The 15,642-nt window shown below is 51.3% G+C and overlaps 1 protein-coding gene across 4 annotated transcripts in view; it reads right to left on the minus strand.

Moving 5' to 3' along the window:
- Window positions 1-15,642, minus strand: part of HRH2 (histamine receptor H2) — a 48,484-nt gene that overhangs the window by 3,994 nt on the left and 28,848 nt on the right. Inside the window, exon 3 of one of the 4 annotated variants that reach the window (XR_010942299.1) lies at window positions 11,028-11,167. The exons of the other annotated variants lie outside the window; for them this stretch is intronic. The gene's annotated coding sequence lies outside the window, so the exon portion shown is untranslated. The remainder of the gene's footprint in view (window positions 1-11,027; window positions 11,168-15,642) is intronic. 4 annotated transcript variants of the gene reach the window in all.

Below are 15,642 nucleotides of genomic sequence, written 5' to 3' on the forward strand. Positions count from 1 at the left end.
CCCTGTCTCATGCTTGGCCCCAGTGCAGGAGAAGCTAAGCATTGCTTGGTGTCCCTAGACGCTTTGCCTGGGGTCTCTGCAGCTCCAGGGCAGGACAAAATCTGGCTTGAGCTCTGTCTAAGGCAATGGCTGCTACTTCGTTTCTTGCTTCCCTGCCTTGGCTGGAGCAGTAGTTTTCTTCATCCAGTTTCAGGCTGGAAGCTAGCCCTTGTTTGGTCCTGACACTCACTGCGGGTCCTCCGGATGTCCCGTGAAACTCGTGCCTGGCCTCAGCTCTAGCCCTCATCTGTTAAGGTATTCTGGCCCCCAGAGGAATCAAACTCACTCTCTTCCACATGGAGAGAGAGCAAAGCATCGTGCTTCCCCTTAGAGTCCATCGGAGGGGAGTATAGATCTGGATCCCTGCTTTTGTAAAGGCTTTGTGAACAAGGACACAGCCAACACCCACAGCCAACACCCCAGCTTCCCTGGATGCATGGTATGTTCTGGCTTAGCCAGTACTGGAGGCCTCGCATGGCCCAAGCTCTCTCATGGGTTTGGCCAGCCCCACCGTCCCCAGAACACCTGCCCTCACCTGGACCTCCAGGTCACACCCCTGCACTTCAGAGGCTCCGGTTCTTCTCCATGCCAGCAGTGTACATATTTGACCAAGTAGGCAGGTATCTACCCTTGGATTAACATTCCAGATGGAGCCTGAAGTGTGATAAGGTGACTTTCACGTAGATTAGATTGAAATGATCCAAGACAAGCTAGCTCTAGGCTAGGAAATTACCTCCCTTCTAAAAGGCTGTAAAATCATTTAAAATAATATTATTATGGAAGTATCGCATGTTCATAGTAAAAAATTCAGAACATAGAGACTAACAAAAAGAAGAAAATAAGCATCTCAAATAACTCCACTACTCAGACATATCTTTTTGCTACATGGAGATTGTGTCAAAAAATATTTTTAAATGAAATATATCAAAGAGGCTATATAAAAAACACATGTGTGTGGCTTAAAATATTAAAGAATATTAAAGTGAATACAAGTGTAACCACCTCTCAGGTTAAGAAATAGAATTTACCAGCCCCTGATTTGTTTCAGCAAATATGTATGTACCCCTGAATAATATACTGTGTTGTTCTGCCAGGATTTTACTTTTATAGAAATGGAATCATGTTTTAGGATTCTTTTCTGCAGCTTCCTTTTTTTAGTTGTTGTTCAACATTATACTCTTGAGATTAAACTCTGTCAATGCGTGAACCTGTAGTTCATTTTCACAGTCATAAAGTATTCCATTATGGGAAGATACTCCAATTTATTTATCCATTCACCTGCTGGTGGACATCTGGGTTGTTTCTCATTTTTATCTTCTCCCTTCTCATACTTGTTTTTGAATCTACACTCTACTGGCCTCATCAAATAAACAGGAGAGTTTCCCTTTTTCTCTTCTCTGAAGAGTTTGAGCAGGACTGGAACGATCTTTTCCTTGAGTGTTTGGTAGAACTCCTTAGCAAAACCAAGTACTACTGGTGTTTCATTCACTTTCTTTATTTTTTTTATTTTTTTTTGCGGTACACGGGCCTCTCACTGTTGTGGCCTCTCCCGTTGCAGAGCACAGCCTCCGGACGCGCAGGCTCAGCGGCCATGGCTCACGGGCCCAGCCGCTCCGCGGCATGTGGGATCTTCCCGGACCGGGGCACAAACCCGTGTCCCCTGCATCGGCAGGCGGACTCTCAACCACAGCGCCACCAGGGAAGCCCACTTTCTTTATTTTTTAATGTTTATAGGACCATTCAGGTTTTCTATTTCTTCCCAAGTCAGTTTTGGTAAGTTCTGTTGCTAGGAATTCGTGCACTGTATCTGAATTTTCCCTTGTTTGGGGCATAAAATTGACCACAATGTTCTTATCATCTTTCTTAATCGCTGCAAAATCTATAATAATATCTCCCTTTTAGTCTTAATATTGTTTGCTTATGATGTTAATGATTAATTTCTCTTTGTGGTTTTGTCAATGTTACTTTGTCAGTTTTACTTTTTGCAGCTGGTTTATTTGGTACATACAAGTTTAGAATTCTTATCCTTCTAGTGAATTGAATCTTTTTTCAAAAGATGGTCTTTATCTTTAGTAATACTTTTTGCTTACAGTTCACTTTGTCTGATATTAATATAGCTACTCAGATTTCTTTTGGTTAGTTTTGCCTAGTATATCTTATTTTTCCTTCCTTATGCTTTCAACTTTTTTGTTTCCTTAAGTCTATCTCTTGTAAAAGTATTTGTCTGGGTTTAAAAAAAATCAAATCTGGCAATCTCCATTTTTTTTAATTGGCCCAGGTTATTCCATTTACATGTCCTGTGATTACTGATATATTTTGACTAATTTCTTCAATGTGATTTTGTGTTCTACATTTGTCCCATCTTTTCTAAAATTTCCTGTCTTTTTTTTTTTTTGCTTTGTTTTAAACTGCCTTTTTTCTCCTTCTCTTTCCTCCTTACCATATGGAATTTCCATCCTCTTATTAAATTTGTTTGCCATGCACATTTAACTTAATAATGTCTAGTGGTGTGGAGCCCTTCCTCCTTTACTTAGCTTGCCATCCATGCCAAATGTAAGTTGGGATGAGACACTAAGCTGGAGCCCCACACTGTGTAGACTTTATTACATCACACACATCTAGAGATACTTGTATGTTTAATATTCCTGGACTCCCTTATGGCCCATCTTTGCCCTGAGCTATGACACTTGAGGCTCGGAGGTGTAACTGGGGTTCTAGGAGAGCACATAATAGGTTGTCTGCCAAGTGCTTATGGTAAACATCTTATTTTTACCTTCCCATCATCAATTCCCCTTCTCTTGGTAATAACACCTTGATTCTTCTTTGGAATCCAAACTTCCCTACTCTTTGCCCATGTGGGTGAGGTGAGATTTACCTTATTCATTGCATTGGCTCCAGGTCTGGGTACAGAGGTAAAGACAGGACCCCATCCAGCCAATGAAACAAGCCTAAAACTTTCTGTTGGAACGGGAGGAAAGGGAAATATTTTCCATTGGGGCTACTAAGATGGTAAGATGTAAGCTTGGAGCTCCTGGTGGCCCCATGGGGAGACTCTAACTGAAAATGAAGGCAACACAGGGTGAAACTGAGTTGAAAGCTGGAGAAAGACAAATTTGTGATGACATTTGAGCTCCTGAATCCAACTTGAAGCTACTCTTGATTTCTTCAGTTCTATAAGCTAATTCCCTACCTCCACCAATCCCAGCCTCTTTTAACTGGGTTTCTGCAACTGACAGTTAATAGTGTCCTAATAGCATTCTCAAATAAATGTTCTTTGAATATCTTTTCACATGAGGGTGCTATAATATGTTCAGCCACCAGGGGTCAGGACCCAGTTTCAGTGAGAAGCCTTGCTCAGTCTCGCTCTGAACCTCGGTTTCCTCATCTGTGAAATATGTTAATAATATCAAGCTCACAGGACTATTGTAAGGACTACAGATAATGACTGTCAGTGACCTTTTCCATTACCATCTACGGCTTATAGTACAAATTATCACACAGAACCACCGCATGCGCACATTGCTCTGTCTTGTACTTGCACCTATACACATGTCATCCCCATTGCTTGCAATTCCTTTACCTTCTTTGCTGTGTACTTTGAAGTGTTTCAAGGTTCTGTTCAGGCATCACCTCCTCTGGGAAGCTGTCTCTGAGGTTTCCCAGGATTACTGATTCCCTCCTGGCTCCTACAGCCCCTCTGCTGAGACACTTACCTCCTTGGGTTAACCATCAATTTACCTATCTCCCAGACTAAAGGCAGGTGTTGGATCTTTCGTCATCTACCCCACTGTCCAAGTTTATAGGAGGTGCTCAATCGTGTGTGTGAACTAATGAATGAAAAAGCCAGCCAATCTCATTTTCGATAGTGATTCTCCCATTTTCTGACTTCCCAAGTTCACAGATCAGCAGAAGCAAAAGCACTTCCCTGGGCTGTGGGGCAGCCCTTACCCCACTCTGTGTGGTGTCTCATGCTGGCTTTATTTCTATATCTACCTTCCCACTCCTACCAGCCCAGAAGAGCACTGTGAGCCAGGACCTTGGGACAGACAGTGAGGCATGGTGACCATTTCAGCAAATACCTGCTGAGCACCAGCCCTGCGTTGGGAGGATTGGGACAAAATGTGAGATTTAGAAGCAGGAGTCATGCATTCAGTTTGAGGCTTCCTCACTCCCCTGCTGTCGGATCTCAGACAACTCCACCTCCCTGTCGAAGCCCATCTCCTCGTCTGTAAAATGAGCATAATCCCAGGGGAAGTGCTGTAGAAGCCAGGAGAAGTGATGGGAGAAGAGAAAGGTTTAGAAATTCCAGAAGATTCTCCCTTTCTCCCTCCTCTTTTGTTTCCCAAGACAGGTACAGCCATTAGCTGCTTTTCCCTGAGGGTCACCAAGAACTGGCCCTTGAGGGACTGCGTGTTGTAGGCTGGGCTGCTCCCTGAACCCAGACCCTTGCTTATCCTGCACCCAAGCATCTGGGGGAACTGCCACACCCAGAAGGGTAGTTTCACGTATATCTTGGGAACTGGGTCAGTGCAAAGTCCCCTCTCCTTTTTGAGGAAAGGGAAGTGGGAGAGCTTAGAAAGGGGAAATGGCCCTCTAGTGCCCTGGGAGCCAGCCACAGCCCACCAAGTGTCTGTTCCCTTGTCTTACACTTTTGCCAAAATCAGGGGTGACCCTCTTCTCCAGGCAGACCTAATTTCTCGTTGTCCTAAAATAAGCTATGAGGTGGAAATTTCAGGATGCCAAGTTACCCAGAGCCCACTCATATGAGTGTTATCTTCAAATAACTTTGTTTTCTACCACAAACCAGTACTTCCCAGTATTTGGCCGAAATGACCGAACTTCAGCCCTCCACTCATGAAAGAAATGATTTTTTTCAGGGCCTTCTCATACTTTTCCGGAAGTAAACACAGAGGGTTTGCCTGTGTCAGCGTCTGCTTTGAAGGGTGGAGGGCCAGGGCAGGATGATGGGCGCCCAGGGCCAAGTCCATAGGTGGAGCTCTCTTTCTGTCCTTCAAGCTGGGCAAAGGCTTCCTGCAGGAGTTTTGCAAAAACAGTGTTCATTTTCATGACAGATAAGGTGGGAGAAGCATGCACCCACCACTGGGAGAGCCAAGGCCTCAGGGCATGGGTCTGGCCCTCAGTCAATAGTCACGTTGAGTGCTTACTGTGTGTTTGGGGTACCTTGGGGGCCCCACCACCCACTTCTTTACAGTTGAGGGAACTGGCTCTTCATGGGATTAAGTGACCTGCCTGACCAAGGTCACACCAGTGCGTGGAGGAACAGGGCTCTGTGCCACGTCTGCTAGGTCCAAAGCCTATGCTCTGAGCCCTAAGAGCAGCCAAACGACAGCCACCATACACTGAGCTCCTGCTGCACGCCAGGCCTGGTTCTGGGCGTTTTGTAAATATTAGCTCGACCTCAAGGGCTAGGTACTATTAGTCCCCCTATTTGATGGAGGAGGAAACTAAGGCACAGAGAGGTTAGGAAACTTGCCCGAGGACACACAGCCGGTGAGGAGTGTTGGGCATTGTTATAGCACGCTGGGCTTGCTGCTTGAAGGAGAAGTGAAGGCGTGGCGCGGCCTACTTCCACTCAACCCTTCCTTTGCCTCCGTGTCACCCACTTTTTGCTGACGAATGAGACAGCAGAATAATAAAATGTTGAGAGTGATCATGGGTCAGGCACTTAACGTTGAACTCTCACAATATCCACGTGATACGTATGATAGAGTTACGATATTCTTATCTCCAACAGATGAGGAAGTCTGAGCCCAAAGAACTTTAGTTCACTTGCACAGCAAATAAGTGGTGGAGGATTGAAAGAGCCCAGCTTGGTCCACCTGCAAAGCTGGAGATTCCCTGCCCCCACCTCCCCTCCCCGTCCAGTGCAGGTGGACTCTGGGCCATGCTCAGATCTCCCCAGTCCCAAGGGACATCTTGTGTTTACCCTGCCGGCTGCTTCAACCCTAAGTAACATCTATTTGAGACTGGCTGGCTTGCCCAATCCTCTCCCTGAAACTCTGGAAAGTTTTTTAAAACCGAAGGAAACCCCCAAAACCCTGCCCACTCACACCAGTGGGTGCTCATGGAAAAAGAACCCACAGTGCCCAAGGCAACTCTCAAAGTCATGTCCTCTCACTCACTCCATCCCACCCCTCTGAGGCAGGCGAAAGGTCACGCCCATTTCATAGATGGGAAATTGAGGCTCAGAGAGGCTGCCATTTGCCCAAGGTCATCCAGGTGGGCCGGGCGCTGCATCCTGGGCTCAGCTCCTGGCATCACTATGCCAGTTCTTTTGACTGAAGACTTATTTGCTCTGTAGTCTCTGAACGGCTCAGGCCCTGGACGTGGGCTCACCTCTCTGATGGTTCCTCCTTAGCCCCTTCTTCTCCCTCTTCCCTGCCCCTCTGTCCATCCTTAAATGCCAGAGACCCCTTCTCCTTGCCAGCTATACCTCTGCCCTAGTCAGTCCCCCTCACAACCCTTCTAGGACCCTCCCCCTGAGTGGTGTCCAGTAAGTAATGCCTTCAGAGGTGGCTGGTGGGCCCCCGTACAGCCAGTCTAGAAAACAATTAAGCAAAGTGTAACAAAAGCCCTCAAATATCCCTCTCCTTTCACCAGTAATTCTGGTTCCAGAAATTCAGTTTCTGGGGAAATAATCTGAAAGAAACAGAATGTTCTCTGCATGGAGATGTTCATCACAGGACTGCTTATAAGAGCAAAAATAACACCAAGACAAGGGCAAAATACAACAATAGGGGAGCATTTTAGTCAGTCTCGAGGCTCCTCATGGAGCCCCATGCCTGCCAGTGAGCTGCTGTGAACGACACTGTTCTCGGGCCTGTATATCTATTCTCTAGTAACATCCCCACTTACAGATGAAGAAATGGAGGCAGGAGAGGTAACGTGCCCAAGGGCAATCAGGCAGTCTGACTCTCCCAGGCTCAACCACTCCCAGGGCAGTGGTGGTTACTAGTCACCATCACCGGCTAGTTAGGTGTTGAACGTGGGCCAGTGTGTCAGGTGTGTGGTGTGTCGCTGGTGGGGTAGGAGAGGATACTAATTTGAGATGTAGTGGGCTTGTCCCCATTGCCAGTGCCACACACACACGCCCCGCCATTCAGGCAGTGACTCGGAACAGAAGCAGAAACAACGGTGAGAGAGTTCAAGGGCATTTGGCTTTCAGGAGCCTGTGAGAGCAGTTCCCCACCACCCAGAGAGGAAGCTGGGGCAGGAGGATGAGTTAGCTGCTAGAGTGGGCCCCGCCCCCAGCCTCTCCTTTGGGGGTCAGAATGCTCATTGGAGGTGAGGTGAGGGTCTGAAAGTAGAGGGGCTTGTGTCCTACTTCCTAGGACAAGGGGGGTGGGCCTGCAGACATGGCCATGAGGAGGCTTCACGGAGCTCTGTACCCCAGGTCCTCTGCTCTCACATGGGGCACAAGAGGCCCCTAAAATCTCCCAGACCTACAGTGAGCCCTAGCTTGTGGCTGGACCTTGGGGCCTGCCTGCTGGGCGATTCCTGGGGGCCTGTAGCAGAGGCCGAGGCCCTTGGGAGGCTGTGGCTCTTCCTCAGCAATCCAGGTAAGGCCAGGAGCAGGCCAGCTGTGTCCCCAGGGCCCAGGCATGGCATGGGCACCATGGATGGAGAAGGAAGCCATGGGGGCCAGACAGCCTCCGGGAACTTAGCTTGCCCTGGAGGGAAGGAGGGGGCAGTGGAGAGACTCTTGGATTGACTGGGTTCAACTTCCAAAGTCACCGTGTTTACAGCTGGAAGTGCCTGAGAGCCCCTGACCTGGAGAATGTACGTTTCTCCACCGTCCATGAAGCGGTGGCCTGTGGGCATCCGCAGCAGAATGAAGCAAAGACTCTCACACCTGAGCGGACTCCGCGCTCTGCTCTAAGCTTCCTTCCCAAGCCAAGCATTAACGCCCTTGGTCCTTTGCCCAGCCCTGGGAGGGAGGGGATGGGATGATCAGTCCTACTTTTCAGATAGGGACAAAGTTTCAGAAAAGGAAGTACCTGCCCATCAGTCACCTTCCCATCGTCTGTGAGTCCCCGGTCCCTCTCTCCCCTCCCCGTCCCTCCTTTCCTCCCCCGCTTCCAGCCTCTTCTGCCTAGGACGGCACCTCTAACCTCTGCCCTTCAGCTTAGGAAACTCCCGCTTGTCCCTCAGGAGTCAGCTGAGCCATCACCCCTTCCAGGAGGCTTTGCCTGATTCCTGGACCACACCGGGGCCCTCTTGGTTCCCATACCTGCCAGGTCCCAGCACTTATCCCACATGTTTGTACCCTAACAGCTCATCTCATAGATCCATTAGTCACCCCCTTTACCGCCCCCCCCCACACACCCTACGGGGAAGGGGCACTAAAGAATGACTGAGTGAATGAATCAGAGAGACTCGGCAGCCCCTAGCGCAGAGACCTGCTTAGGATCTCCACACGTGGATCCTCTTGTCGCCATGATATCAGGACCACATCTCTCATGAGCGACAGAAAGGGAGTACAGAGCGTGGCTTCAGGGCTTGTGTGAGATGGCAACAGGAATGGAGTTTCTCTTTGACTGTCAGCGTTCCATTTCAATGATGATGAAGTATTTATAAATATTCTGTGTTTCCCAAGTCAGTGTGGAAAAGGGAAGTTCCCTCCAATCCTCTGGGTGCTGGGGAATGCCCTGCTGCCCACCCAGAGCGTCTGTCCCTGGGTGACATTGGCATGTGCTCAGTCCTGGAATGAGGAAGGCCTGAGTCTCGTCCACCCGCCCGTGAGTCCCAAAGCCTGTGGCCCTCCCTGCAAGCTGCAGCCTTCTGCACGATCAGATGTGGACAAGCAGAGCCACATGCCACTTTTGGGAACTGGGACAAACTCCCCTGCCCCCCACCTCCCTGCCCAGAGATGGGCAGGGAGGGAATGGTCCTCACTTCTCAAGGGAGCCTCAGGCTGGGAGAAGAAGACACAAAGATTTATTCAGCCTTGCATTAAAAGGACAACCTAGGGCTTCCCTGGTGGCGCAGTGGTTGAGAATCTGCCCGCCAATGCAGGGGACACGGGTTCGAGCCCTGACCCAGGCAGATCCCACATGCCGCGGAGCAACTAAGCCCGTGCGCCACAACTACCGAAGCCCGCGCGCCGTGCTCCACAATAAGAGAAGCCACTGCGATGAGAAGCCCGCGCACCGCAACGAAGATCCAGGGCGGCCAAAAATAAAAATAAATAAAATAAATTTATTTTTTTTAAAAAAAGGACACCCTAAAATACCCATTGGGTCTCAGGCACACCCTGTCCCCGTCCCCTGACACTACCTCAAACAGCTGCTGTAGGTTTAATGAACACAGCATCACCCTAAAACAGAGAGCCCTGTGACTTACTGCTGTTTCTTTAAGAGCAGTGACATCTGCTGGAAGCCTTAGCTCTCTTTGACAGATGAGGAAACTGGGGCTCAGAGAGGGATGTGATCTTCTAAAGGCCATACAGCCTGTCCGTGGCAGAGGCAGTGAGAAGCCCCGGTCCCCAGTCGGCCAGGCTGGGTCTCTCTAGGAGCTCTGTCCTGTACCCAATCTGCATCCCTACCTGCCTGTGACCCCTGCACTCAAAGCTCAGGTTGTGACAAGGATATGTTTTACTGAATTTGCCTGCATACTCAGGGTGATTCATTAGTATGAGAAACAGGTTCCCCCTCGCCCTCGCCAGAAGATTTTTGACACAAATACAGTTGGGGGTTTGGCATAACTTCTCTCTCTTGTTAAGCATTTATGTATAATTAGTGTTGGAATGGTCCCCTGAGTTGGATCTAAGCCCCCCATTTTCAGAGGAGGGACATGAGGCTCAGGGTCAGGGTCCAAACTGAGCGATTCAGTGGTACAGCTGAGACACAAGTCCACAGAGCCTGCCATGGACTTTTCAGCTGCTCCTTTACAGAGGGGCCACAGGACGGAAGGAGGGAAGGAAGGAAGGAAGGAAGGAAGGAAGAGAGGGAGGGAAGGAGGGAGGGGGGCAGGAAGAAATAAAGGGAAAAGAAAGGAAGAAAGAAAAATGACCCCTTACAAGCATCTATCCTGTGTCGGGAGCTTTGCACAAATCGGTGCTAAGGCTCATCACAGTCCTCACAGGGAGGTATTTTTATCCCTATTTTGCAGATGAGCAGGCTGAGGCTCAGAGAGGGCAAGCCACCTGCCTAAAGTCAAGGAGCCAGCAAGTGCTGGGGCTGGAATTGGCACCCTTTCCTTTCCCCTACACCAGCGGTTGGCAGACGATAGCCTGTGGGCCAAACTCAGCCCACCACCTATTTTGTTGAAATGGTTGAAAAAAAAGGTGCATAGAAGAATAACATTTTGTGACTGGTGAAAATGATATGGAACTCCAATTTGGGTGCCCATAAATAACGTTTTATTGGAAGGCAGCCACCCCCATTCACTTAAGTATTGTCTGGGGCTGCTTTTGCGCCGTACCACCAGGGTTGAGTGGTGGTGATGAACATAGGCGCCGCAAAGCTAACTTATTTACTATGTGGCCCTTTGCAGAAGAGGCTCGCAGAGCCCCGCCCTCCACCCTGCTGTCTCCCAGGGGTCTGGAAGGTCTGCAGGGCCTCCCTGTAGTTGCGCAGGTTGTTCTCTGCACAAGAGCATGGGGGCTGAAATCCAGACCTCTTTCTGCTTGCCAAGCTGTGTGGCCTGGGGCTGGGTCCCCTGGAGAAAGGGCTTTCTCTTAATTTGTTCACCTAGAGTGTTCACCTTTTTCTCATGGGCACAAAGCTACTAGCAGCGTCCCCGAAGGCATGGTTCCCCTTCCCTCCCCTTCACAGCCCCTGGAAAGGCAGCTCCATAGCAGTCCTGTCAGATCTTCGGCACAAGGACCCAGCAGGGAAGGTGGGGAAAGGGCTGGGGCAGGGGTCTGTGCAAAGCCAGGGAGGGAGGGAGGCTGGCGGGGCACTGGCGGGGCCTCCAGCTCTCTTCAAAGGCACAATCACCAGGGAGGTAAAGGAGGGGTTCTCTACCTTTCGAGTGACTCCTGGGAGGGCCACGATTTATTCTCCTTGACTTTTGAGGTTGTAAAAGGCTTCCCACCTCCTCTCCCTCTGCTCTTCCCATGATTTCCTCTCCAGGGCTGGGAAGGGGGTCTCACTCCCCAAACTCTCTGGAGAGACAGAAGATGAAAAGGGTTAATACCTTGTTGCATCCCGCTGTTCTGCCCGCAGCTGTGTAGAAGTGCAGGCCCCGCAGGCCTGAGAACGGCCTTTCCGAGCCCACCCAGGCGGGAGGTAGGAACGTGGGCCACCTGTGGGTCCAGGATGCAGCCTCCCGGCCCCCTCCCCAAGGGCCTACCAACTGCCAAGAGCTGCCATAAAGCCCAAGCCCTCGGTGAAGGAGAAACGGGACCATGGACACAGAAGGGAATGGGGGAAGGGAGGGAAAGAAAACACAAAACAGAACGGAAAAAGGAAAGGAAGGAAGAACAGACAGAAAAGAAAGAAAGAACCTCAACAGCATTATGCTAAGTGAAACAACCAGGCAAGAAAGCACACGGATTGGGGCTTCCCTGGTGGCGCAGTGGTTGAGAGTCCGCCTGCCGATGCAGGGGACACGGGTTCGTGCCCCGGTCCGGGAAGATCCCACATGCCGCGGAGCGGCTGGGCCCGTGAGCCATGGCCGCTGAGCCTGTGCGTCCGGAGCCTGTGCTCCGCAGCGGGAGAGGCCACAGCAGTGAGAGGTCCGCATACCAAAAAAAAAAAAAAAAGCACACGGATTATCTGAAATGTCCAGAATAGGCACACCTATAGAGATAGAAAGTAGATTTGTGGTTGTCTGGGGAATGCAGGGATCGGGAGGTTGAGAGCTGAAGGCTACAGGGTTTCTTTGGGGTGATGAAAATGTTCTAAAATTGATTGAGGTGATAGTTGCACAACTCTGTGAACAGACCAAAAACCGGTGAACTGTACACTTGAAATGAGTGAATTGTATAGCATGTGAAGTATATCTCAATAAAACTGTTATAGAAAAGAAAGATAGAAAATGACAGAAAAGAGACAAAATGTAAAGAAAGAAAAAGAGAAAGAGACGGATGGCAAAGAAGGAGAATTCATGTCTGTTTGGTCTGTTAAAGCACCTGCCACCGGCCAGGAACTGTGCTAAGTGCCTGTATCCCTGACTCCATTTTATTCTCACAATTCTGCAAAGTAGGTCTGATAATTATCATAGTTTTATAGGTAAGGAAACTTCAGCTCACACTGTCAATGACTTGTCTAACATCACCCAACCCCTAACTAGCGGGGGACCAGGGCTCATACCGGGCTCCCTAACTTCCACACGGAGGCAGGAAGACACCCCAGGAGCCTTGTGGTGTGACCAAGCCAGGCAGAGGTGACAAAGCAGCAGCCAGCAGGATGCCAGTGTGCAGGGGACAGCCAGGCCCCTTAGCTGGGGGTAGGGCGGGGGCTGGGGGTGGGGGTGGGGGAGAAGGGAGGGGGACCAGCTGCTCTGGGCGCCTCTGCAAAGAGTGCTCAGAAAGGCCCCTTAAGAGATGCTGGAATCAATGTGCCAAAATGTTAAGACTATTTCAGGACCCAAATGATACAAATAAACAAGTCTGGGCTCTTGAAAGGGTAAATTATGCAAAACTTCCTTTCTGAGCAAAGCCCCCTCCTTCTTAAGAAGTGTGTGTACATCAGTCATGTAACCTTTTTACTGCTAAGGGAATTGCGGCCTCCTCTACCAGACCAGACTAGACTCTGAGCAGAAGATAAAGCCACTTCTGCCCTTCCCCAGCCCCCAAACCCTGGCCAAATGGGGACATGGCGTGGAGACGCAATGGACCGCTTCCAGGTTGTCTGAAGTCTGGATTCCTACCCCAGTTCCGGGATCCCTTCATCTCTCCTGGGAGGCAGGGTGAGGGGTGTGAGTCTTTCCACCCGCAGACTCTATGATTTACAGCGGCCGGTGGATCCCTCTGTGAGGCCCGCTGCTGACACCACTACTTGGCGGGAGGCCCACAGTGATGTCAAAGTTAGAAAAGGGAGCCAGGAATTTCTGAGTTCCCACTGTGTTCCTGGAACTTGGCATTTCGAGACTTGGTTCCCTGATCTCTAAAGCGACTGGTGGTATTAATCACTTCTCAGGGCTCTTGGGGACCTAGAATGAGATATTCATTCACTTATTCATTCAACAAATATTACTGGGCGTCCTGTGCCAGGTACTGTGCTAGGTGTTAGACAGGGACCAACAGAGATGTGAGCCTGCCCTCAGGGAGCTTGCGGTCTTGGGGAGCAGACACAGAACAGAGAGGCTGTCCCAAGACGGGTAAGAAGACTGCCTTGGGCTGAGAGGAGGGTGCGTGGGATGGGACTAAGCGTGGCCTGGGGACAGGACCGAGGGGCCCAGAGGAGGAGTTAGGGCAGCGGAAAGCGTCGGCCAGGGCAGGGCCTTGTTGGTCAGGATAAGAGCTCTGTATCATAGTCCAAGAGCACCAGAAGGGCAGAGCAGAGGCCCATTCCCAGCTGGACGAAATGCTGTCTCACTGGCAGCAGAAGGAGGGCGGGCCCTGGCAATGCTGGCAAGAGGCCTGTGAGGGGAGAGAGCTGGCAGTCGGGGGGCACCTGTGGCTCCTGGCCTCCCTTTGTGCCTCTTCTTCCTGAGCTCAAACTCCAGCCCCTGGGAGGGTGACAGCCGCAAGCACAGGGCCTCTGCAGAGAGGAGGAAGTACCAGCCTGCCCCCCCTCCAACCCCGGAGAGAGACAGCTGGTGCCCAGGAGTCTTATCTCCCTGCCTGGGGAGATAACGCAGGGCAAGGGAGTGTATGGGGAAAGACCCAAGAGCCCTGGGCAGGGGTCCAGAGGTACAGGGTCTACTCCCTGCCCCAACCCCAGCTTGCTCTGGGCCTCAGGTCACTTGCCTTCCTGGGCCTTAGTTTCCCCATCTGCTGTCTATGGAAGTAGCACTCAGAGCCTGGGCTAAATTCATGTCCATTCAGCACTTCCTCACGGAAAGAGCCTGGCTTTGGGGTCAGACGGGCTTGGGCCGGAATCCTAGCTCTGCCACGGACGGATGAGGCTGTGTGGCCCGACGTCAGCTACTTTGCTCCCAGAAGACTGCTGCTGGCTGGGGGCCCACGTTTTGAGAACCTCTGGGAAGAGGGCCTCTGCATGGCTCACCGCTACACCCCCAACAGTGCTGGCATGTGGCAAATTCTCGGTGAGTGCTTGCGAATGAATGAACTCTCAGTGGTTTGTTTCGGTGGGGGCAGAAGGGGCTGGAGGGTGGGTGTGGGCCTGGGGATGGTGTCGGGAGGTGGTCAGGGGCCAAATCATGAAGGGTCTCCCGTGCTAAGATGGGGAGCTGGGACTTGTGGTAGCTGAACGTGGACCCCAGACGTCTACATCCTCATCGCTGGAACCTGAGAAAGTCATCTTATATGGCAAAAAGGACTTTGCAGATGTGATTAAGTTAAGGACTTTGGGATGGGGAGGTCATCCGGGATTATCCCAGTGGGCCCTAAATGGAATCACAAGTGCCCTTATTAAAAGAAGGAGGCAGAGGGAGATTTGGCTGCCGAAGAGGGGAAGGCGATGTGACAATGGAGGCGAGAGGTCAGCGTGATGTGAGCAAGGGGCCATAAGCCAAGGAGGGCGGGTGGCCCCCAGAAGCCAGAAAAGGCAAGGAGATGGATTCTCCTCTGAAGCCTCCAGAAGGAACCAGCCCTACCAACATCTTGATCTCCCACACTGTAAGAAAAGAAATCTGTCTCGCTTCCAGTCACCAAGTTCGCCGTCATTTGTTACAGCAGCCCCACCTCGGAAACGAATGCAGGCCTGTATTCAGTAGAAGCAGTGGGGGTTACTGAGCAGGGTCGGTGGAGCAGAAGGGGTGAGGTTGGGGAGCTGGGATCAGAGAAGGGTAGAGGTGACGAGGGGCAGGGTAAGGGTGGACAATGGGATCAGGAAGGGGCAGACAGAGCATCCTGCTGGGGAGATGACTGCTGGCTGGCCTCAGGGCAGGGAGGACCAGACAGCTCAGCCACTGTCTCTTGGAGTCTCCCCTTGTGCGACTGTGCCGCTCCCCCGCCCGAATCCCCTGCAACGTCCGCCATCACCAACCAAGGGCAGACACCTGGCCCCTTGGCAGGGATAAGGGCTCTCTGTCAGGCCAATGCTGGGTTTTGTTCCCAGACGGGAAGCAGGAAGGACACACTATTGGTCATCAGGGAAGCTGGAAGCCAACCTTATGGAGGGCCACCCAAGTCCCCAGTCGCCCTGGCAGCCTCTACTGGATAATCAAACTCGGGCTGTTCCTGGCTTCCTGGATCCCCATGCCCCCAACCATAGTATAAGGCCCTTCAGCTGGCTCCCCAGCCTTCTCTGCCGGACCCCTCTGCTCCGCGGCTGCTGTGTGTGACCCAGGCAGGCACGGCCTCTCAGCTGGCCTTGGTGGCCAGGGTGGCTGTGATGATCAGAAGAGGAGATGGACGCTCCCTGCCCCAGCGTGCCACCCTGGAGGAACGGGTCTTTCCCCTCCACATTGGAGGCTCAGCTCAGAGGTCTGCTCCCGGGGATGGGCTCTTTGGGCCAGGTGCTGCCTCCTCTGGCTGCCCTGCACACTGGGTTTCAAGCCTGGGCACGT

Source organism: Pseudorca crassidens, chromosome 3 (genome assembly GCF_039906515.1).
Source record: "Pseudorca crassidens isolate mPseCra1 chromosome 3, mPseCra1.hap1, whole genome shotgun sequence".
NCBI lineage: Eukaryota > Metazoa > Chordata > Mammalia > Artiodactyla > Delphinidae > Pseudorca > Pseudorca crassidens.